General features: G+C 37.6%; 1 protein-coding gene and 1 pseudogene across 1 annotated transcript in view; one reads left to right on the top strand and one right to left on the bottom strand.

The window, feature by feature from the left end:
* The window catches only part of PCDH11X (protocadherin 11 X-linked), a 793,868-nt gene that overhangs the window by 596,724 nt on the left and 171,963 nt on the right, over window positions 1-25,181 (bottom strand). The gene's annotated exons all lie outside the window — the stretch shown is intronic.
* Window positions 4,788-5,891, top strand: LOC129475675 (voltage-dependent anion-selective channel protein 1-like; annotated as a pseudogene).

Below are 25,181 nucleotides of genomic sequence, written 5' to 3'. Positions count from 1 at the left end.
ACAATATATATCACCATGACACATGTCTTAAGATACATTAACTGAACAATTCCTAGTAGCAGATTTTGAATTACTTCAGTATGAGGAGGAGAAGGGAGGACTAGATATGGGAAAAAGAGGAAGAGAATGTAGGAGATTCAAAGAGAGGAATGGAAAGAGGAGAAAGAAAAAGGAGAGAAAGAGAATAGGAGAAAAGAGAGAAAAGGGAAGAGAAAGCAGCCGACTTCACACAGAAAATTAATCTAATATTATAATAATAGTGCTATGTATTATAGTATTGCTCATCAAAAGACCACAGTTCTATACTATAATACAGGTATATTCTATTCTAAGATTTTTCTCTGGTTTTAAATTTTAAAATTTTAACTTCTAAAAAGAATTGACTTTGATATCCTCACAGCTCATAAATGAAAAAAACAACAACAAAAGTGCCATTATATCATGGGAGATACAAAGATGAATAAGAATGGTTTCTCTCCAGATAAAATTATTTTTGTGCGAGTTTTTTATAGTTTTTAAATAATTTTCAATAGTTTTTTAATAGACCATTTTTTTTGAAAGACCACTGGGTCTTTCAAAATGAACCTTAACACAAATTTTTTGCATTTGTGAAATGCAAAAAAAGTCACTTTATGATAATACTTGTTTCAAACATTTTCTTTCTCTTTTTTTCTAATGACTCTCATTGTATTTCTTAAAATGAAAATGAATGTTTCCATAAAATTCTTAATATTTATTATAGGCAAATTATGTATGAAACATTTTTCCATCATACAATGTAAAATCTTCATAGTGGGTAGTATGAATCATTTGTAATATAAATTAAATATAAACTTTAAAAAATACCAACCTGAGAAATTATAAAGCTTTTATATAAATAATGAGTAGATTTAAAATAAGCACCTGTCCATTGTCATCTAGACATAAGGTAAGCAGTAGACACTCATTAAGTTTAATAATATAACCCAATTTAATGTTATTTGATTAAGAAGAAATATGTCTAGGTCGAGTGTGGTGGCTCATGCCTGTAATCCCAGCACTTTGGGAGAATAAGGCAGGTGCATCACTTGACGTCAGGAGTTCCAGACCAGCCTGGACAAAGTGAAACCCCATTTCTACCAAAAATACAAAAATTAGCTGGACATGGTGACAGGCACCTGTAATACCAGCTGCTTGGAAGGCTGAGGCAGGAGAATCCCTTGAACCCAGGAGGCAGAGATTGCAGTCACTTGAGATCACTCCATTGCACTCCAGCCTGGGTGACAGAGGGAGACTCCATTTCAAAAAAGACAATGTTAAATCATTCCTTTTGTAGGAGACAATTTTCATTTTTGGCCTGGCCCTATCTAAAATATTTCAGTTAATTTTTTATCATGATGATATTAGGGAGTGAATTGGATTGAATACATTGCCAATTCATTTTCTCAGGCAAACTTTTAGACAGCTGAGAGCAAGGTTTTAATTACATACAACATGGTAAGACAGAATAATGGCCCCCAAAGATGTCTGAGCTCCAATTCCAGAACCTATGACTATGTTATCTCACATAGCAAAAGTGACCTTGGCAGATGTGATTAAGGTTAAGTTCCTTGAGATGGAGAGACTCAAGGACCTGGGTCAGGCAGGTGGGCCCAATCTAATCACATGAGTGCTTAAAAAAGGACAAGATTTCCCAGATCTAGTCAAAGGGAGACATGAGGTGAAGAAGGGTGAGAGAAATGCAGAGTCACTTTGAGGATGGAGGAAGAGACATGAGCCAAGGAAGGTGGACAAGGCAAGGAAATGGCTTCTCCCTTAAAGGCTCCAGAGGAAATACAAACGTATTGCCACCATGATTTTAGTCCACTGAGTTCTGTTGGGACTTTAACCTTCAGAAATATAAAATGATAGATTTGTGTTGTTCTTAGCCACTAATTTGTGATACCCTGTTACAGCAGCAATAGAAAACTTACATACACATAAATATGGCTCAGTTGCTACATCTTGACACTAACATAGTATCAATGACATACATAAAGAATGCATTTTAAAATGGTTGATACATACATAATTTAATAGAAAGTTAGCACATTTATAATTCAATTAATTTAAATCTTTATTAACTTTATTTCTCTAAACTACTTTGAATTCTTAGATATTTACTATTTTAGCGGGTATAATTGAAAATGGTATCTGCCAAAAATTGGCAGTTGAAACTGCCAGAATTTTTAAATGAGTTGTTCTATTTCTTCCTTACCTCATTCCATAAAATCTACTTTCAAGAAGGGGTTGAGGTTAACTGTGCTGAAATAAGCTTCTCTGAGCTAATCACCAAAAGAAATAGATTCATAAGGAATGAAGCCAGATATGAAAGTGAGGGAAGAGGCATCTGTTGTCCTCACTGTGGTGGTATATATCCCTGTGGGAGGCTGAAAAACATCTGTGCTTCATGAAACCCTTCCGTGAAAGAATTATGCGTCTCTACCAGACATTTCAAGCTCTTTAAAAAAAGATGCATTTTAAAAAGACAATTTTCTATACTAGCATTTAACTTAGCATTTGGCATAGTTTTATTCTGCATTAATTTAAGTTTCCTATGAAGTAGATTTCAAGCTAGATGTGGATTTCTGCTAGTTTTATAAAGCATACCCTTTCCCTCTGAAATGGTAACTCCATGAGTTTGAAGACAGGAAAGAAGACAAGAAGGTTGTATTTAAAAGTTAAGTCCAGATATAAGCAAAAACAAACAAAAATCTCAGCAAAATCTCCATTTCAGTTGGAATATGGCAATGTTCTTTGAAGAATGCAAAGCCTCCAGGGGAAAAATAGGTTTGAGTATGGTTTTCCCTGAATGTCATAAATTAAACTTTTTTTAAATTTTTATTTATTTACTTATTTTGAGACAGAGTCTCACTCTGTCACCCAGGCTGGATTGCAGTGGCACGATCGCGGCTCACTGCAACCTCCGCCTCCCAGGTTCAACCAATTCTCCTGCCTCAGCCTCCTGAGTAGCTGGGATTATAGGCATGTGCCACCACACCCAGCTAATTTTTGTATTTTTAGTAGAGATGGGGTTTCACCATGTTCGTCAGGCTGGTCTCGAAACCCTGACCTTGTGATCCACCCACCTCGGCCTCCCAAAGTGCTGGGATTACAAGCATGAGCCACCACACCCGGCCTGACAAATTAAACTTTAAGCATGTAAAACCTAGTAGATTTCCATTTCAGTTAATATGGAAAGATAACCAGAAAACTCTCCTGCTACAAAACCCATAGAATTGCTGAAGAAAATATAGCAACACTCCTTTATGTGTATTACTTAGATCATAAGAAAAGGAAAGCAATCCTTAGAGGAACAACACGAAAAAGTCCTGACATCAAGGCTGCCCTAGCGATGATGTTGTGGTGGCGGGTGTGCAGGTTGTGGGAGGACTTACAGTTCCTCAAACCAAGGGGCCTGTGATTCAATTGCAAGGAAAGAACTCAAGGCACAAGGCTAAGGTCTTAGGTTCACTTGAAGTGGGAATTTGGAAATGAGATCCCCTGAACAAAGCCAAGACTTTGAAGAAGCATACATATGTTGGATTTTAAAAAATGCCATCAGAACAGTGAGATTCCAAGGAACTATGCCTATGTTAGTCTGGTCTCTGGATGGGGGGTGGGAGAAAGGCTCTCCTGAGAGCTTATAAATGCAGATTTTCATTTTAACATGTTATGGTCTGAATTTATACTACTCACATGATCCACGGATACCTAAAGTAAAATATTAAAGTAAAAAGTGGTCCCCAGAAGGTAATACCCACGGGTTGCCTTAGCAGTGATAAACTCAAAACTTGTCTAGGAGGAATGTTCAATCCAAGCAGAAGAGGATTCCTGCAGATAAATTATCTCTGAAGATTAGCTCAGAGTTCAAAATTTGCCATAGAAAAGAGTCAACAGCCACAACAAATAGCTCTGGTGTTACTGCAGGAACTTTTAAGAATCATTAAGTAGATAAAAAGAACTATCTTTAAATTGATTAAAGAAACAGTACCAAATAATGTTTAAAAAACTAAACAAAGAACATTATGACAAAAGTTCACACATATTCTTAAAGAGATTAAACTAATAAAAATGAATAAATACGTGTTGAAATTAAAAGCTAGCAGAATATTTATTAAAAATGGGAAAACCTCCGGAGTGATATGATTCTAATGAGTAAAAATCTATTAAAACGGTTTTAATAAGGTAGAGTAAAAATTAGGACAGTCATGCCACATGGATTTCACTTTATTTTAAAGTCTCCCCTGATTTAAAAATAATACTATAATAATCCTAAGGTTAAAGAACATCATTGACTTATAGATAACCAGATGTATATTTTGTAGTAAAAAAACTGAAAAGCAATTTTCATAAGAAATATGCATTAATAAATTGAGATGATTTTCCAGATTAAACTAAAGACTTCGAATGTAACTTTAGATACTAATAATGCAATAAGAACACAGTTGACATATAAATATCTCTATAAATATGAGCAATTTTCTATGATATGTTTTGTCTACAGATTATAGCATACAGTATTTTTCACATACCTATATATTCTTCATTTTATTAAATTGGCTTTATTGGTGGTTGCTATGGTTTGGCTCTGTGTCCCCACCCAAATCTCATCTTGTAGCTCCCATAATTCCCACATGTTGTGGGAGGGAACTGATGGGAGATGACTGAATAGGGGGGTGGGTCTTTTCCGTGCTGTTCTCCTGACAGTGAATGGGTCTCACGAGATCTGACGGTTTTAAAAACGGGAGTTGGGCCCCGCAGCTGGCTCCACTTGGTTCTCTGCCTCCGCGCCACAGCCCCGGCCACAGCCACCTCCTAGCCCACTGCCACCGCCTCTAAGCATAAGATGGCTGTGCCACCCATGTATGCCAATCTTGGCAAATCTGCCAGGGATGTCTTCACCAAGGGCTATGGATTTGGCCTAATAATGCTTGATTTGAAAACAAAATCTGAGAATGGGTTGGAATTTACAAGCTCAGGCTCAGCCAACACTGAGACCACCAAAGTGATGGGCAGTCTGGAAACCAAGTACGGATGGACTGAGTACGGCCTGACGTTTACAGAGAAATAGAACACCGACAATACACTAGGCACCGAGATTACTGTGGAAGATCAGCTTGCACGTGGACTGAAGCTGACCTTCGATTCATCCTTCTCACCTAAGACTGGGGGAAAAAAGATGCTAAAATCAAGACAGGGTACAAGCAGGAGCACATTATCCTAGACTGTGACATAGATTTTGACATTGCTGGGCCTTCCATCAGGGGTGCTCTGGTGCTGGGTTACAAGGGCTGGCTGGCCGGCTACCAGATGAATTTTGAGACTGCAAAGTCCGGAGTGACCCAGAGCAACTTTGCAGTTGGCTACAAGACTGATGAATTACAACTTCACACTAATGTGAATGACAGGACAGAGTTTGGTGGCCTCATTTACCAGAAAGTGAACAAGAAGTTGGAGACTGTTGTCAATCTCACCTGGACAGCAGGAAACAGTAACATGCGTTTCGGAATAGCAGCCAAGTATTTGATTGACCCTGAAGCCTGCTTCTTGGCTAAAGTGAACAACTCCAGCCTGATAAGTTTAGGATACACTCTGACCCTAAAGCCAGGTGTCAAACAGACACTGTCAGCTCTTCTGGATGGCAAGAACGTCAATGCTGGTGGCCACAAGCTTGGTCTAGGACTGGAATTTCAAGCATAAATGAATACTGTACAATTGTTTAATTTTAAACTATTTTGCAGCATAGCTACCTTCAGAATTTAATGTATCTTTTAATGTTGTATGTCTGGGATGCAAGTATTGCTAAATATGTTAGACCTCCAGGTTAAAGATGATTCAGCTTTAAGATGTTACCCTTTCAGAGGTACAGAAGAAACTCATTTCCAAAAAAGACCTTTTCAGTGGTAGACTTGGGGGAACTTGGCAGCCACTTTGAGATGCCAGGTTTCTTTTTTATCTAGAAATGGCTGCAAATGGAAGCTGATAACATGTAGGCACTTTGTAAATTCATATTGAGTGAATAAATGAAATTGTGATTTCCTGAGAATCGAACCTTGGTTTCCTAACCCTAACTGATGAGAGGCTTGCTGCTTGATGGTGTGTACAAACTCACCTGAATGGGACTCTTTTAGACAGAGCTTCATGACCTTTTCCCAGCCCAGTTCATCGTTACCTCTTTGACACCAAAAGGTCTGCAGGGTGTGGTCACTCTTTCTTTTGTGCCATTTTGGGGTGGAGAGGGTGGATGTGATGAAGCCAATAATTCAGGACTTATTCCTTCCTGTGTTGCGTTTTTTAGCCCTTGCACCAGAGTATGAAATAGCTTCCAGGAACTCCAGCTATAAGCTTGGAAGTGTCTGTGTGATTGTAATCACATGGTGACAACACTCAGAATCTAAATTGGACTTCTGTTATATTCTCACCCCTCAATTTGTTTTTTAGCAGTCTAATGGGTATATTTTAGAGTCTTCCATTTTCTGTGGAATTAGATTCTCCCCTTCAAATGCTGTAATTAACATCACTTAAACTTGAATAAAATATTGAAACCTAAAAAAAAGAAAACAACAACAACAACAACAGGAGTTACCCTGCACAAGCTCTCTTTTTGCCTGCTGCCATCCACGTAAGGTGTGACTTGCTCCTCCTTGCCTTCCATTATGATTGTGAGGCCTCACCAGTCATGTGGAACTGTAAGTCCAATAAACCTCTTTCGGTTATAAATTGCCCAGTCTCAGGTATGTCTTTATCAGCACAATGAAAATGGACTAACACAGTGGTATAAAAGGTTAAGTGGTAGATCCAGAAAATAACCTATAATTTCTGATTCCAAATCATTTTTTTTCTAATGAATCATTTTTTGCAACAGCAGGCAGTGGGGGACTTATCAGGTAGCCACAATGTTTTTTTTTATCAGATACTGCATCATTGTAGACTTCCAGAGCACTTAGGAAACCACAACTGTAAATCTTTGTTGAATATACAATTTCGGCAAGGACAAGCCAAATTTTTCTTGAATAATTAAAAACATAGCCAAGATAGGAACCAGTTTGATAGAACTTTGTTCTCCTTCATTTTTTCCTTATTCAATTCTTCATTCAATGATTGAATGGGGAGGGAGGTAAAATCACAAATAACCTGTCAGTCATAGCACTGTCGAGTTAGCTATTAAATATTTACAAAATGTAAGACTGTCACTGTACTGTGAGTTTCTTGAGGAATGAGAACAAATCTTGCTCACTATATATATATATATATTCAGTGTATATATATATACATATATATTCAGTATATATATACATATATATTCAGTATATATATACACATATATATATTCAGTGTATATATACACATATATATATTCAGTGTATATATATATACATATATATATTCAGTGTATATATATATACATATATATTCAGTGTATATATATATATACATATATATATTCAGTGTATATATATACACATATATTCAGTGTATATATATATATATTCAGTGTATATATATATACACATATATATAAATTCAGTATATATATATATATACACATATATATAAATTCAGTATATATATATATATATATATATATACACACACAACCTCACACAGGACTTCAAAACTAGTAGACACTCGATGATATTTACTGAATTGACAAATTAACTAAATTCAACTGCTATTCATTTCTTTCTTTTTAAACATAAAAAAGTAGTAATACAGTTTCATAATTTGATATATGTTACATATCTTTCATCAAAGCAACATAAAATGCTCTATACAAATCTCCAGTTTGGGGCTGGGCATGGTGGTTCATGCCTGTAATCCCAGAACTTTGGGAGGGTGCAGCAGGATGATCTGTTGAGCTCAGGAGTTGGAGACCAGCAAGGCCAATGTAGTGAGACCTTGTCCCTACTATAAACAACAACAAAATTTAGCCAGTGTGAGCCTGTAGTCCCAGCTACTCGGAAGGCTGAGGCAGGAGGATTGCTTGAGCTCGTGCCACTGCACTCCAGCTTGGGCGAGACCCTGTCTCAAAACCAAACCAAACCAAAACAAAACGAAAAAACCCTCCAGCTTTTTAAAATTGTCACTTGCTGAAACTACTTCCCTAAGATATCCATCAAAAGATACAGAGCTAGAAAGAGCTGTGAATACTGTCAAGAAATCATTAAAATGTGATATAGATTGGTCAAGGAAACATTCCTGCTTTGGGTCAGCTTGAGAGCCTTTGCTTTGAAAGAAGTGCTGTGTATTGCTGGTGGAGAAGTGTGTAGAGGGCAGTTCAGAAAGATGGAATTGCCTCACCTAGGATTCCAAGACTATTTTAATAACATAAATACTCTGGTTCAGGTTAGAGCTGTCAGCTTTTAAAATGCTAAAATTTCTACTCCACTTCTTGCTTTCATTCAGTTGAGTTTTGTCCTAAACTTAGGGTAAACAGCCAAAGCTGTTTTTACTTCTCAGAAATTAGACACCAAACGTATTCTTGCTAATTTTAAACCAGGGCATTTAAAGATAAGATACCATTTGGTAATCTCATCAGTGCCTGCCCATTTTTGGATGCAATCCTCAAACTGTTGACTATTGAGACAGCTTGATGAGTCAAATTTTTGAAAATTGTATTAACTCACGGCTTTTTAAAATGTTTGCCTTTAGATACAGCATTAAACAATTGGATTGGTTGCTATATGACTGTTTTGTTATTCACTAATTACGATTTGGTCATAATTTCATTGGCAGTGAAGATAAGGCATACTTCAATATTTTGCTTTTAAATTATTTGTAGGAACAACTATGATGACTGTAGCTCCACAGATTTGTAATCACTTTATGGAGAAACAGAGCATCTCTTCTTTGCAGTAAATAAAACAGCACACACTCTGAAGATTAGAAAAAAAAGTCAAATGAAGGGGAACAGCGTATGATAATGTTAAGGTCCTTAGTGTGGGAGTGAAGGGATCTGAATTTTAGTCCCAGCCCTGTTACTAACTAGTTGTATGTCTTTGAGCAAGCCATTTTTATTCCCTGAGCTTTTGTTTCCTTATCTATAAAATTATATGCTCCATTTTCACAGTAAAAAGAATATAATATGAATGGCATTGGCAGGCAGGAAAAGTGGAAATACATTAAAGAAGACAATATAAAAAGTAAAACAGGCTGCCATTACTCTTTCTTGTCTTGCATTTACACTTTAACAAAAGTATTAAGTTGCCTTAATATTCTTAAGCAATGAAATTATTATAGGTTAATTTAAACCCCAGAAGGCTAATTTTGCCAGTTTCATAGTCCATATCTTGCCAAATAGCAGAATTTGTGACACCTCACTCTCAGGAACAAACCTACTGAATTTTATTATGGTTATCTATTCACAACTGATACCCTGTTCATGTTTGTTACAAGCATATTAACATGATGTCATTAGTATACGATATGTTCAGTCTGAATTTTATCTCGAATGCCATTAAAATAGTTTTACAATGCATTCGGATATGCAGAAAATTCAACATATTTGGTTTATTATTACATTTTAAACAGACAAGAATGCCCTTGTGGAAGGCTGTATACAATAATAAATGCAGATATGAACTACTGAATTACACATACCATATACCTCAAATCATCAGAGATAACTCTAGAATTAGGCTATGCCCTGAAATATTGGAAGAATCCTGGAAACTGAGAAAAATGATAGCAGCCGCTGTCACTGATGGTGGCACCAAACCAAACTGCGATGTCTAGAAGTATCAATCACAGAGCCCTGAGCCCTGGCCCCTGTCTTTATCACCATCTCAAAAACCGGAGGGTAAAGATGTAAGATGAATAAGCAAAATACCATGAGGAAGTTTGAATGGACAAGAGGAAGAGATTGAGGATCAGACAGACAGCAAGGGGATAGCAGCTGCCCACAGAATATAAGTAGGGAGAAATAGGGAGATTCCTCTTTCACCTATTCAAGAAACATCCGTTGTGCACCTATTATGTGCCAGACACTACTGGGTGTTGTTAATACAAAAATGAATTTGATCTAACCATGCTTATCACAGAGCTTCCTGTACAGCAAAGTGAAGCAGGGACACATAAATCTTGAAACACATTACGGTAAGTGTTACAATGAAGAGATGTGCAAAGTGTGATTGGTAGCCCAGAAAAACAATCAACCTACCCAGAGACTCAGGAAACTCTTCATATAGGAATTATTATATAAGCTGGGGCGTAGTAGAAGAATAAGCATTTCCAGGTAAGGGAGAAAGTCAAAGTGAGTATAGGCAGAGAAAAGCACAGTCATAAGAAAGGGACCCGAAAGACCACTCAGGCTAATGGGACCAGGTACAACTTGCTCTGCTGCAGCTCTTGGTGTATGTTGTGGAGGCAGGATGTTAACAAAAAGTGGAAATGAAGGGACTGGGAAAAGCAGACTGGAACCATGTGATGAAACTTCTCATCTGCCATGTTAGAGTTTGGATCTTACCCCTCATGCAATAGAGAAGTGAATAGGATTTACAAAGGAGGGTTATATGATCAGAACTGTTTTCTTAGATTGCTGAATCTGGGTAAACGGTGGAGGGTTATTTGGACAGGGAGGATTTACAACTTGAAGGAGAAAACAATTAGGAGACTGGATTACAACTGTCTAAGGAAGGTTTAAAAATCCAAATGCTTTCGAAGGCCTCAGAAATCATGCAAATTTAAAGCAGAACCCAGCACACTCACCCTGCCCCCAGGCATTACATTCAAATTTTTAATAAAAGAAACAAACAAACTATGCTGGCCAAGTATGATTTAGGATGGAATTAGGTTTAGATGCCACTTTTTTAGATCGTATGTAGGAGAAAGGGCGATGACATTATAAATTATGGCATGGAGAAATGAGAAAAAAGAGAAGATGAATTCCAGGTCCGTTTGAGTGGTGAGTGAGACTGACTGTTCCTGCTACTTCCGAAGCACTAGGAAATCAGGATATTCACTACAAATGCTTAACATGTGCTCATTGACTCAGTCCACTCATAGCTAAGGAGAAAGCAAGAGAGAAGTCTTTGCCCCTTATACACTGCCATTGAAACAAAATCCTGCGTAGATACAATTATAAGTCAATATGGTTTGGGGTGTTTCTGTCTTTAGCATATTGAAAATAATTTGGGCCTAGCAATAAAGAAAATTAGCTGGTCTTAGTCAGAAGCTGGTTTATTTGTACAGTAATCTATTTTTGTAAGGCTGACAGTGGCTGAATTAAGCACCTGGGCAAAAACACAAAATAAACAACCATGCTACAGCAATGACAAGAGGCCAACAGACTATATAATTAGAAGTGATTTTCTTTTTATTTGTTAAAAGAGATTTTCAATTACAACTCTATGATAATTTTATACAATTAACCCTCTTACTCTTGCAATTTATTCCTAAATAGATATTTTTCTACAACCATAGTGTGGCAGGAAAGGATGCAGACATGGTGTCTACTTAGACTTGGAGTGAGGGAAACATAAATGAGGAAGTGCAGATACTTGATTTTAAGGGTTGAATAATTTCTGGACAAAAGAGGAATTCTAATGGATAAGAATAATGGATTGAATATCAGCAGTTATCTCACAACCAAAGTGGAGCATTAATATAGCTTTTCTCCACTTAAGCTAACCTGATCATAAATAATTACAGAGTTAATATGGATAAATATAATCTTAAAAACTACTATATGTGGTAAAAAGCACCATATGTGATTCTGATAAATTTAAACACACAATTTAAGTGCATTTCCTGGTTTTAAAAATGGCTGCAATTTACATGTATTACTGGCATAAATATAGAATGCCTCATATATATCGGGTGATTAATGAATAAGCTAACTGAACAAGTGGCTAGATAGCATAAAAGAAAGAACAGTAAACTTCACATCAGAAGACCAATATAATCTTCAGGGCTGAGTGACAAGTTAAGAGTCTTGGTCATATCACAGATAGCCATTTGCTGTGCAAGACATTTAACCTCTGTGTTCAGATCTCTCTTTTGTGAAAGGAGATTAGGAAAGGCCAAATAGCAAACTAAGAGTTCTAACAAAAAGTCTATCATTCAATACCCTTATAGAAGAGAGAAAGTATGTCTGGCTTTGAAGAGGAACATGAATTTGGATGAAAAATTCAATTATCCTGAGCTAGAAATCCAAGTCTCTTATACATCTATATAATAATGAAAATAACTGTGCTATCAAAATTACATCTGTTTTATTTTTTTCCTGTGCCAAAGCAAAAACATACTTAATAACCAGGGGTCACAAATTCAAAGCAGCCACGCTGTTTCAGAAGCCAAGCAAAAATAATAAATATGGGCCGGGTGTGGTGGCACATGCATGTAGTCCCAGCTACTCAGAAGGGTGAGGTGGGAGGATTACTTGCGCCTGGGAGGTTGAGGCTACAGTGAGCCCTGATCGCACCACTGCACTACAGCCTGGGTGACAGAGTGGGACCCAGTCTCAAAAACAACCACAACAAAAAGAAAATAATAAATATGTAAAGACCCTCAAATATAAAATAATATGACATGATGGGTGTATGGCTAATAAGAGAGTACATATCTCCCAATAGCCTTCACAATCTATTTTTTTCCTAAACACTGCCTCTCAAAGCCCATCTCTGTCTACATGTGGGCAGTGGGCCGTAAGATTGTGACCCCCAGTCTTAAGCTGTAAGACTTTGACTCACTTTGACTTTCTCCCTTACCTGGAAATGCTTATTCTTCTACTAAGCCCCAGCTTATATAATAATTCCTATGTGAAGAGTTTCCTGAGTCTCTGGGGAGGTTGATTGTTTTTCTGGGCTACCAATCACACTTTGCACATCTCTTCATTGTAACACTTACCATAATGTGTTTCAAGATTTATGTGTCCCTCTTTCACTTTGCTGGGCAGTTCTCTAAGGTTTCTTCCCTTTTGTATCTACACACTCATTTCTTTGGTGATAACCAGTCTCATGTCTTTAAATAACAACCATATGCTGTCAACTACCAAGTTTATATCTCCAGCCAGGACCACTCTCCCAAACTCCAACTTCCTATATCCAACTGCCCATTCAGCATCTCCCCATAGATGTCTAATTGACATCTTAAGATTAAGATGTCTAAAACTGAACTCCTGATCCATGTGCATTCTTACCAATCACAGTTGATAGTAACTATTCTTTCAGTTGTCAAAGCCAAAAATCTTTGTGTCATCTTGACATCTCTATTTTTCTTACATTTCACATTTTGGTCTATTAAGATATCATCCTAGGTGTTTCCTAATAAATATAGAAACTGACCACTTTTCACCACCTTCATTGCTTCCATCCTTGTGCAAGCCACCATTTTCTCCTGAAGAGTACTACAATAGGTCTCTGCTTGCATCATTACCCCATGTGTACTATTCTCAATAGCAGCCAGAGCAATCCTATTAAAACCCAAGTAAAAGGCCAGGCGTGGTGGCTCATGCCTGTAATTCCAGCACTTTGGGAGGCCGAGGCAGGAAGATCACCTGAGTTCAGGAGTGAGAGACCAGCCTGACCAACATGGAGAAACCCCATCTCTACTAAAAATACAAAATTAGCCGAGCATGGTGGCACGAGCCTGTAGTCCCAGCTATTTGGGAGGCTGAGGCAGGAGAATCAGTTGAACCCGGGAGGTGGAGGTTGCAGTGAGTCGAGATCGCGCCATTGTACTCCAGCCTGGGCAACAAGAGTGAAAGTCTGTCTCAAAAAAAAAGAAAAGAAAAGAAAAGAAAAAGCCAAGTAAAATTATTTCACGCCTCTAGGCAAAGGCCTGCCATTTCTCCATGTTTTACTCGGAATCAGGCCATTGTAGCTTCCCATAAGGCCTTTCCAAATATCTCCCTTGCCACCACCATCTTCCCTGTCATTTCCTCTCCTATCACTGCCCCCTAGTTCAAGTTGCTTTAGCCACAATGAACACCTTACGATTCCTTGAACATACCTGTAATGTTTTTATATAACTCTTAATTATTCCCTCTGCCAGGAAAATTATTCCCCTGGATATTTGCTTGACAAAATCCCTTACCACATTTAACGTGGGCTCCGTATTCTACCTTCTCAATGAGCAAACCCTGACCACTTGCAAAACAGTCACAACCACACCACTGACACTCCTAATCCCATTTATGGTGCACCACAAAGGTTATCAATTTCTAATAGTCTCTATACTTTGCACTCATTGTCACTTAACACAAAATTGATGATTTTTCTTTAATGAGAACTTTTATATATTTCTCAAGATAATTAATATATAAATATCTAAGTAAATCATGTATAGGTAACAGTGAGCTTTATCTACAATTAATAAAAATAAATAAATCATGGATAAATGGCTGAGACTGATATACAATTAATCAGTTACCATTTACATTTTAACATTCTTAAAGCTTTGCTATTATATAAAAAAGTATTTTTTTCCAGATTTATAAAAAGTTTTCTCCTACTGTAAAACAGAATAAAGAACTGATACAAATGTGAAATAAACTCAATATAAAGGCTTTTCAAAATGCCTATTAATTTTATTTTTTCTTTTGTTAAATTTATTTTTTAACTGACAAGTAAAAGTTGTAGGCTGGGTGTGGTGACTCACACCTGTAATCCCAGCACTTTGGGAGGCCAAGGCGGGTGGATCACCTGAGGTCAGGAATTCAAGACCAGCCTGGCCAACATGGTGAAACATCATCTCTACTAAAAATACAAAAATTAGCTGGGCATGGTGGCGGGCGCCTATATTCCCAGCTACTTGGGAATCTGAGGCAGGAGAATTGCTTGAACCCAGGAGGCAGAGGTTGCAATGAGCCGAGATCATGCCACTGCACTCCAGCCTGGGCGACAGAGTGAGACTCTGTCTCCAAAAAAAAAAAAAAAAAAGCTGTATATACTTATGGTGTACAATATGGTTTTTCTGTATGTATGCATTATGAAATGGCTAAATCAAGCTATTTAACATACATTAGCTCACATACTTATGATTTTTTGTGTGGTGAGAACACTTAAAATCTGTCACCAGCAATTTTCAAGTATATTGTTATTAACTATAGTCACCATGATGATGCACAATAGTTTTCTTGAACTTATTTTTTGTATCTAATTAAAATTTTGTGTCTTTTGACTAACATGTCCCCAATCTCCCAACTCTCAAATGCTGGCAACCACCATTTCAGGTAGTTTTATTTGTAAAGTATGTCTTACATGTAGATACTTGTTTATTTAGAGCTTATCAAGCAATATAAAAAAAATTATCCCAGAAACCATAAAACAAGTTCTCTCCATGTTTTGCCTAAGCTTTCAATGCTTAAAATTGAACAGATCAGCTACTGCAGGAAATATTGTGGGTTTGTCTGACAGCTTCTGTTCACTGTCAAAATTCTGCCAGCTAGTTGTTAGTGCAGGCAAAAATTTGTCACTTGAGACTAATGCATTAAGCCTAAAAGTCAAATTGCTCATTAAAGATAAGGTGACTGTTTTTTAAGAACCAAAAGCTATGTTTTATTAGAGGTAAAGCTCTCATGATTATATGGCCACTTATATCAGAAATTCAGCCACCTTACCCTCAGTGAACAATTTATCTTCTAGACTGGATTCATTGTCTATGCAACTGATATAGTTCCCTGGTTTAGAGCTTATTATCATGCTGCAAACTGAGTAACATATTCCCCCAGACATAAATGTCTACAGAGCTCCCCTTAACAAGAGTCAAGTGTCCTTTTCAGCTTTGCTAAAACACCAAGATGCCCTGAATAAGCTTAATTGAATTATTTTGTTTTACTAAAGTATGCAAAGTTGTTCAGTTTCTTCTCTTTTTTTTTGTAATAATCAGGACCCCAGGTACACATAAATGAATTCTCTGCTCCTTTTGAAGAAGAAGATCAAGAAAAATTCCCCAAGTGCAAAATCAAAAAGAAAATAAAGCTTTCTTTGCTTACTTGAGCTATACATCTCTTACTGTTCCTGTAATGCTGTCTTAAATAATGAAAATAAGAGCAGGTAATTATGCATTTTTCCTTAGCTATTTTCCTAAGGGAACAAATTTATTAAAATTTCAATGTATTTTAAAGTTATATTAAGTAGCATCTGCATGACGCTGTGGTTGACAATGCCTTTCAACTTCATTTGCATTTTGTCTTTATAGTTCATTGAAAATCTGAAAGTAACGGACAATCATTGAAAGCTTATGAGGTCCAACATTGTGTTAGGTCCTTCACCATATCCCCATATCTCAGTAAGGTAGGTATCACTATATCTTAATTTTTAGATGCAGAGCCTGAATATTTTCCTGTTGCATCATTTTTTATTGCATCTGATGTTTTCAAAAGGCAGAATAATCATCAGAACTAACTTTATTCAGTGCCTATGAGCAGCTGCACTGTGAGGTGCTGCACTACAAACTTTATCTTATTGCTAATTTTCATTAAAGCCATATAAGAGAGGTATTATTGAGAGGTGAAGTGGCTGGGCTTCTGGGTTGGGTGGGGACTTGGAGAAGCTTTCTGTCTAGCTAAAGGATTGTAAATGCACCAATCAGAGCTCTGTGTCTAGCTAAAGATTTGTAAATGCACCAATCAGCACTCTGTCAAATCGGACCAATCAGCACTCTGTAAAATGGATCAATCAGAAATGGACCAATCAGCAGGATGTGGGTGGGGCCAAATAAGGGAATAAAAACAGGCCACCCTCACCAGCAGTAGCAACCCGCTCGCGTCCCCTTGGAGGCTGTGGAAGCGTTGTTCTTTCGCTCTTCATAATAAATCTTGCTGCTGCTCACTTTTTGGGTCCGCACCACCTTTAAGAGCTGTAACACTCACCGCGAAGGTCTGCAGCTTCACTCCTGAAGCAACAAGACCATGAACACACCAGGAGGAATGAACAATTCAAGATGCGCCACCTTTATGAGCTGTAACACTCACTGTGAGGGTCCGCGGCTTCCTTCTTGAAGTCAGCGAGACCAAGAACCCACCAGAAGGAACCAATTCTGGACACGTTATTATACTTATTTTACAAATGAGGAAGCTGAGCCTTAGTGAGATTCAATAAATTATCCAAGTCACATAAAAAGAATTGGCAGAATCAGGATTCTAGGCTGCACTCTCCACCACGCCATGCTACCAAACACGATGATCCCTTTTTTCTTTTCTTTTTTTTTTTTTGAGACAAGGGCAACTCAGTCGCCCAGGCTGCAGTGCAGTGGCACAGTCACTGCTTGCTGCAGCCTCAACCACCTGAGCTCAAGTGATTCTTCCACTTCAGGCTCCCGAGTACTTGGGACACAGGAGCATGCCACCATGCCCTGGTAATTTTTTATTTTTTGTAGAGAAGGAGTCTTGCTATGTTGCCCAGGCTGTTCTAAACTCCTGGGCTCAAGCGACCCTCCCACCTTCAGACTCCCAAAGTGTTCGGATTACTGGTGTGAGTCACCGTGTCTAGCCCATTATGATCTTTCTTTGATCATCTTCACTACCTTGACACTTAGTAAATTCTAAACAATATCTTGAATTTTACTAATGTGATGCTACTTTTTTAAACAATCACTTTTTTAAAAATCTAACAAGACACTATTTTCCAAGTAATCCACATGAAGTGAGCAAAGACTTGTTTGGATACTAATTTTATAGTGTACATTGGTACAAGGAAAGTTGCTGTGACCTGTGGTTATACTTGTAAATGTTGCCCTTGGGCTTGCAAAGTATTCTCCAGAGTCAAGCAAATGCTCATATAATTAAGCTACCCTTTCTGAGGTAATCACTTTTCAACCAACTATTTTTTATACCAACTACATTCCTTTGGGTAATAATGAGAGGTCTGGTATTATACCCTCACACTGTATAGTGTTTTAATTAAAAGAGGTGTCACTGAATACATAAACATTTTGTGTCTGTCAGAATCTATAATCATGCAAATGGAAAAGAGCTGGGAAAGAAAACACACATCTTTTCTGTTTATATTTCAGTTAGGATGTGAAAGTTCACTGCTAAAAGTAGGATTTCAGACTTTCTAAGAGAAATTAAGACGTGCCTTTTTTTAGTTCTAGGCTGAATTGACTTCTACCAACATTAACATTTAATAATTTCATGTTATACATATATGTTGCATTTGAACCTACAAAATACGATTAAACTAAGTCACCCATTTTTAGATTTATAACAATATGGTGTTATAAATCACAATGTTTTATTGCAATATTTCAATGTGGCATGGTGAATTAGACATTTCCAAATTGATAAGTTCTTCTGGAGTTGAAAAAACTTCTTAAAAGATACATGCACACTTTTCATGTCATGAGGTCATTTTGTAACATGTAATGATAAATGGTTAAGCATACCTGAAATACATTATTATAAAGTCTTATTAGCCTCAGAAAAATTAAGCTAAGACTAGAAGAGGGGATATTTGAAAGAAAAATAAATAAATCACTTTTGCTGTCCAAAGAGCTCTAGCCTAAAGTCAGGAACCTGAGATTTGTGCTGTACACAAACTAGCCGTGAGACGTTGGCCAACACTCTTTATTCGCTTGTGACTCAGTCGCTTTAACTGTGAGACAGGATAACAAACTAAAGAAAAAATTACAAATGTGGTGGTATTTTGGGAGAAAAAAGACTATTTACAAATCTGAAATATTTCTATTGTTATTTTATTGTTTATATTGCAGATAGAGTGAATATAAATGCAAGCAGTTTCCTTCAGCTCTGCCCTTATGTATGTCTCCTGTTTTCAAGAGCTGTCTGCTGTTCCTAAAGATTCTAAGGGTTGAAGCCCGTACCCTAGTTATTAAAGGTCATCTGACACCACATGTTGCTAGGCCGGAGAGGCACAGTTGTAGTCTGCTCTAGTACAACCTGTCAGCTCTCTAAACAAGCACATGTAAGTCCTGCTGATGGAGGAAAATCTGGAAAGAAAACCCCACACTTTAGCAGGAGCATTTTCAAATAGAAAAGATAATGTAAAAGTATTATTTTAATTCAAAGACTATGATGCTCAATAGTATAATGTTACATCATGGTTTTCTTCCTAAGTGATCTTGATCTTCATGTAGCCATAATAACTAAGTTTTCAAATAAAAATGATATTGCTCATTAATATAACATAGCACCATCATGTTAACACTTGACATGCATTCTTTCTAGCTGAAGAGCTGGATAAAACCTTGCAATATAAATAACGAGTCTTAGGCAAGACTCTGATAACTACATAATAGACCTGCTAACAAAACAATATTTCTCAAGTTTGCATTGGCTAGTCTGGGTCCTTGGTGGTTCCATATGAATTTTAGAATTCTTTTTTATATTTCTGTGAAACATAACGTTGGCATTTTGATAGGAATTGCACTGAATCCATAGATTGCTTTGGATGGTATGGACATTTTAACAATATTAATTCCTTCAATTTAAGAACACAGGATATCTATTTATTAATATCTCCTTTAATTTCTTTAATTGATGTATTATAGTTTTCAATGTAGAGATCTTTCATCTCCCTTGGTTAAATTTACCCCTAAATTTATTAATTTTGATGTTGCTTGATATGGTTTGGCTGTGTCCCCAGACAAATCTCATCTTGAATTGTAGTTCCCATAATCCCTACATGATGTGGGAGGGACCCAGTGGGAGGTAACTTAATCTTGAGGTTGGTTACCCTCATGTTGTTCTTGTGGTAGTGAGTGAGTTCTCACAATATCTGACAGTTTTATAAGGGGCTTTTCCTTGTTTTGCTTGGCACTTCACCTTGCTGTTGCCATGTGAAGAAGGACATGTTCACTTCTACTTCTGCCGTGATTGTAAGTTTCCTGAGGCTTCTCCAGCCATGCTGAACTGTGAGTCTATTAAATATTTTTACTTTACAAATGACCCAGTCTCTGATATGTCCTTATTCGCAGTGTGAGAACAGACTAATACAGTAAATTGGTACCAGGAGTGGGGTGCTACTGTAAAGATAACTGAAAATGTGGAAGTGATTTTGGAAATGGGTAACAGGCAGAGGTTGGAAAAGCTTGGAGGGCTCATAAGAAGACAGAAAGAGGTGGGAAAGTTTGAAACTTCCTAGAGACTTGGTGAATGGCTTTGACCAAAATGCTGATAGTGGTATGGACAATGAAGTCCAGGCTGAGGTGATCTCAGATGGAAGTGGGGAATTTGTTGGGAAGTAAAATAAAAGTGACTTTTGCTATGCTCTAGCAAAGAGACTGGTGGCATTTTGCCCCTACCTTAGAGATCTGTGAAACTCTGAACTTCAGAGAGATGATTTAGGGTGTCCAGGAAAAGAAAGAAATCTGTAAGTAGCAACTCATTCAAGAGGTGATTTGGGTGCTGTTAAAAGCATTCAGTTTTATGTATTCACAAAGATATGGTTTTGAATTGGAACTTATGTTTAAAAGGGAAGTGGAACATGAAAGTTCAGAAAATTTGCAGCCTGATGATGCTATAGAAAAGAAAAACCCATTTTCTGATAAGAAATTCAAGCTGGCAGCAGGAATTTGCATAAATAACAAGGAACCAAATGTTAATTGCCATGACAAGGGAGAAAATGTCTCCAGGACATGTCAGAGGTCTTCATGGCAGCCCCTCCCATCACAGGCCTAGAGGCTTAGGGGGAAAAATGGTTTTTTTTGGGCTGGACCCAAGGCCTTGCTGCTTTGTGTAGTCTTGGGACTTGGTGCCCTGTGTCCCAGCCATGATTAAAAATGGCCAATATATAGCTCAGGCTGTTGCTTCAGAGGATGCAAGCCCCAAGGGTTGGCAGCTTACACATAATGTTAGGCCTGCAGCTGCACAGAAGTCAAGAATTGAGGTTTGGGAACTTCTGTCTAGATTTTAAAAGATATATGTAAATGCCTGGATATCCAGGCACAGGTGTGTTGCAAGGGTGGAGTTCTCATGGAGAACCTCTGCTAATGCAGTGCAGAAGTGAAATGTGGGGTCAGAGCCCCCAAAAAGAGTCTCCACTGGGGTACTGCCTAGTGGAGCTGTGAGAACAGGGCCACAGTCTTCCAGATCCCAGAATGGTAGATCCACTGACAGCTTGCACCACGCACCCGGAAAACCCACAGACACTCATTGCCAGCCTGTGATTGCAGCCAGGATGGTGGGCTGTACCCTGCAAAGCCACAGGGATGGAGCTGACCAAGGCAATGAGAGCTCACCTCTTGCATCAGCACACCTTGTATGTGAGACCTGGAGTCAAAGGAGATCATTTTAGAACTTTAAGATTTGACTGCCCCACTGGATTTTGGACTTGCATGGGGCCTGTAGCCCCTTTGTCTTAGCCAATTTCTCCCATTTGGAATGGGTGTATTTACCCTATACCTGTTGACCCATTGTATGTAGGTAGTAACTAATTTGCTTTTGATTTTACAGGCTCATAGGCAGAAGGGGCTTGCCTTGTCTCAGATAAGACTTTTGGACTTGGACTTTTGATTTAATACAGGAATAAGTTAAGACATTGGAGGACTGTTGGAAGGGTGTGATTTTGTTTTGAAACGTAAGGACATGAGATTTGGAAGGGGCCAGGGTGGAATGACATGGTTTGACTGCGTCCCCACCTAAATCTCATCTTGAACTCTAGCTCCCATAATCCCCATGTGTCATGGGAGAGACCTGGTGGGAGGTAATTTAATAATGGGGGCGGTTACCTTCATGCTGTTCTCATGATAGTGAGTGAGTTCTCACGAGATCTGATGGTTTTATAAGGGCTTTTCCCCCTTTTCGTAGGCACTTCTCCTTGCTGCTGCCATGTGAAGAAGGATGTGTTTGCTTCCCCTTCTGCCATGATTGTAAGTTTCCTGAGTCCTTGACATGCTGAACTGTGAGTCAATTAAACCTTTTCCTTTATAAATTACCTAATCTCAGGTATGTCTATATTACCAGCATGAGAAGAGTCTAATACCCAACTGTAAATGCTATTGCTTTTTAAATTTCTCCTTTTGAGAGTTAATTGTTGGTGTATAGAAATGCATCTGATCTTTCCCTGTTGATTTTGTACCCTGCAACTTTGCTGAATTCATTTATTCATTCTAGTAATTTTTTTGGCAGAGTTTTTAGAGTGTTGTATATATAAGATTATGTCATCTTCCAACAGAAACAATTTTACTTCTTCTTTTCAATTTGGAAGCCTTTTGTTTCTTTCTCTTGCCTCATTGCCCTGGCTAGGATTTCCAGTACTATGTTGACTAGCAGTGGCAATAGTGGACATCCTTGCTCCTGATCTTAACAGAAAATATTTCAGCTTTCACTGGAGTGTGATGTTATCTGTTAGCTTGTCATATTTGACATTCATTATGTTGAGGTATATTTTTTCTTTACCTAATTTGGTGAAGCTTGTCAAATTGTTTTTCTGCATCTGTTGAGATGATTCTATAATTTTTATCCTTCGTTCTGTTAATATAGTGTATCTCATTTATTGATTTGTGTATGTTGAACTGTTCTTGCAACTCAGGGATAATTTCCATTTGATTATGGTGTATGATCATTATAATGTGCTGTGAAATTTGAGTTGCTAGTATTTTGTTGAAGATTTTCGCATTTGTGTTCATCAAGGATATTGGCCTGTAATGACAAAGCTTGGGGCATCACATTTTATGATTTCAAAGTATATTACAAAACTATAGTAAACAAAACAATGTGGTGCTGGTATGAAAACAGACATACAAACTGATAGAACAGAATACGGAGCCCAGAAATAAATCCACATGTATAGAGTCAACTAATCTTTGACAAGAGCACCAAGAACACACAATGGCAAAAGGATTGCCTCTTCAACAAACTGTGTTGGGGAAACTGGATAGCAAGACCCTCAAAATAAAAGTGCACCCCTATACCACTTACAAAAATTAACTTGAAATAAACACTTCAGTATAAGACCTGAAACCTGGCCAGGCGTGGTGGCTCATGCCTGTAATCTCAGCACTTTGGGAGGCCGAGGTGGGTGGACCGCCCGAGGTCAGGAGTTCAAGACCAGCTTAGCCAACATGGTGAAAGCCTGTCTCTACAAAAATACAAAAATTAGCCAGGCATGATGGGGGGTGCCTGTAATCCCAGCTATTCGGGAGGCTGAGGTGGGAGAATCACTTGAACCTGGAAGGTGGAGGTTGTAGTGAGCTGAGATTGCACCACTGCACTCCAGCCTAGGCAACAGACCAAGACTCCATCTCAAACAACAACAACAACAACAAACAAACAAAACGAAAAAACACAAATTGACACCAAAAACTCCTAGAAGAAAACATTGGGGAAAAGTTCCTTGACATTGGTCTTGGTAATGATTTTTTTTATGACACCAAAAATACAGCAACAAAAGCAAAAATAAACAAGTGGAATTGCATTAAACTAAAAAGCTTACACACAGCAAAGGAAACAAACGATAAAATGAAGAGGCAACCTAAAGAATGAAAGAAAATGTTTATTTCATAGGGCATTAATATCTAAAATATGTAAGAAACACAAGTCAAGAGTAAACAAATACCAAATAATACAATTTAAAAATGGGTAAAAGAATTGAATAAGGCCAGGCGCGGTGGCTCACGCTTGTAATCCTAGCACTTTGGGAGGCTGAGGTGGGCAGATCACGAGGTCAGGAGATCGAGACCACGGTGAAACCCCGTCTCTACTAAAAATACAAAAAATTAGCCGGGCATGGTGGTGGGCACCTGTAGTCCCAGCTACTCGGAGAGGCTGAGGCAGGAGAATGGCGTGAACCCGGGAGGCGGAGCTTGCAGTGAGCCGAGATTGCGCCACTGCACCCCAGCCTGGGTGACAGAGCGAGACTCTGTCTCAAAAAAAAAAAAAAAAAGAATTGAATAGACATTTTCCCAAAGAATATATACAAATGGCCGAGGAAAGGTGGTCAGCATCACTAATCATCAGGGAAATGCAAATTAAAATCACAAGCAGGTATTACTTCACACCTATTTAGATGGTCATTATCAAATTTGAAAAGATAACAAGTATTGGTGAGGTTGTAGAGGAAAGAGAACACTTGCACACTGTTGTTGGGGATATAAATTGGCACAGCTGTTATGAAAAAACAATATGGAGTTTCCTCAAAAAAATTAAACAATAGAACTACTATATGATCCAACAACCCCTCTTCAGAGTATATATCCAAAGGAAATGAAATGAGTATCCTAGAGAGATAGCTGCATGCTTATGTTTATTGCAGCATTCACAATAGCCAAGATATGGAAACAACATAAATGTCAGTTGATGAATGAATGAATGAATGAAGAAAATGTAGTATGCAATGGAATATTATTCAGCAATTAAAAAAAGGAAAACCTACCATTTGCAACCACTTGAATGAACTTGGAGGCCACGGCTTATTTAAGTCAGTCAAAGAAAGAAAAATACTGCATGATTCCATTTACATATGGAATCTAAAAAGAAAATACAATGTTGTACTTAGAGAAACAGAATAGGATGGTGGATGCCAGGAGCTGGAGTGTGGAAAATGGGGAGACGTTGGTTAAAGGATATAAATGTTCAGTTGAATATTCAGATGAATAAGTTCTGAGGCTCTAAAATACCGCATAGTGACTATAGTATTTTGCAGACTGGACATTTACTAAGAGAGTAGATGTCAAGTGTAATTATTTGTACACATCATTAAATTGGATTTGGTAATTAAAAAAAAAAAAGGATAACTATTTTCAGTGATGAATGTGTTAATTAACTTGATGTAACAGTCACACAATGTACACATATCAAATCATCAGGTTGTTATAAACAATTTTGTCAATTATGCTCAATAAAGTTTAAAAAAAGACCCCAAAAATAAATATTGTGAAAATTTTACATTTTTACATAAAATTAAGTTTAACTTTTCTAAATTATTTCAGAGAGAAAGGAATCAGGCATTATGAATCTGTTATTACTGCCATTGACACTACCAATAGCTAGGAAAAATGTGTTATCATCTGTATAGTGGGAACAGTGCCACTTTATACTGAGGTCTGTCTTATTAGCATTTTTTGTTGAATATTCTTCATTAATAATATAAAAATATATGTCAGACTTGTTGAAGTTTTCCTCGTGAAACATGCTTTAGTTGTTTCCATAAATTTAAACAGTGAGAGAAGAACAAGTAACAGTTTACAAAGGTGTATTTTAAAAATGTCGCAAAAAACACAATCCAAGATGGCTAATTAGAAGCAGCTGTGGTCCACGG

The sequence above is a fragment of the Symphalangus syndactylus genome, chromosome X, assembly GCF_028878055.3.
Source record: "Symphalangus syndactylus isolate Jambi chromosome X, NHGRI_mSymSyn1-v2.1_pri, whole genome shotgun sequence".
In the NCBI taxonomy this organism is placed as follows: Eukaryota; Metazoa; Chordata; class Mammalia; order Primates; family Hylobatidae; genus Symphalangus; species Symphalangus syndactylus.
Note: the sequence above shows the minus strand (reverse complement) of the source record. Positions and strands in the feature narration are given on the sequence as shown.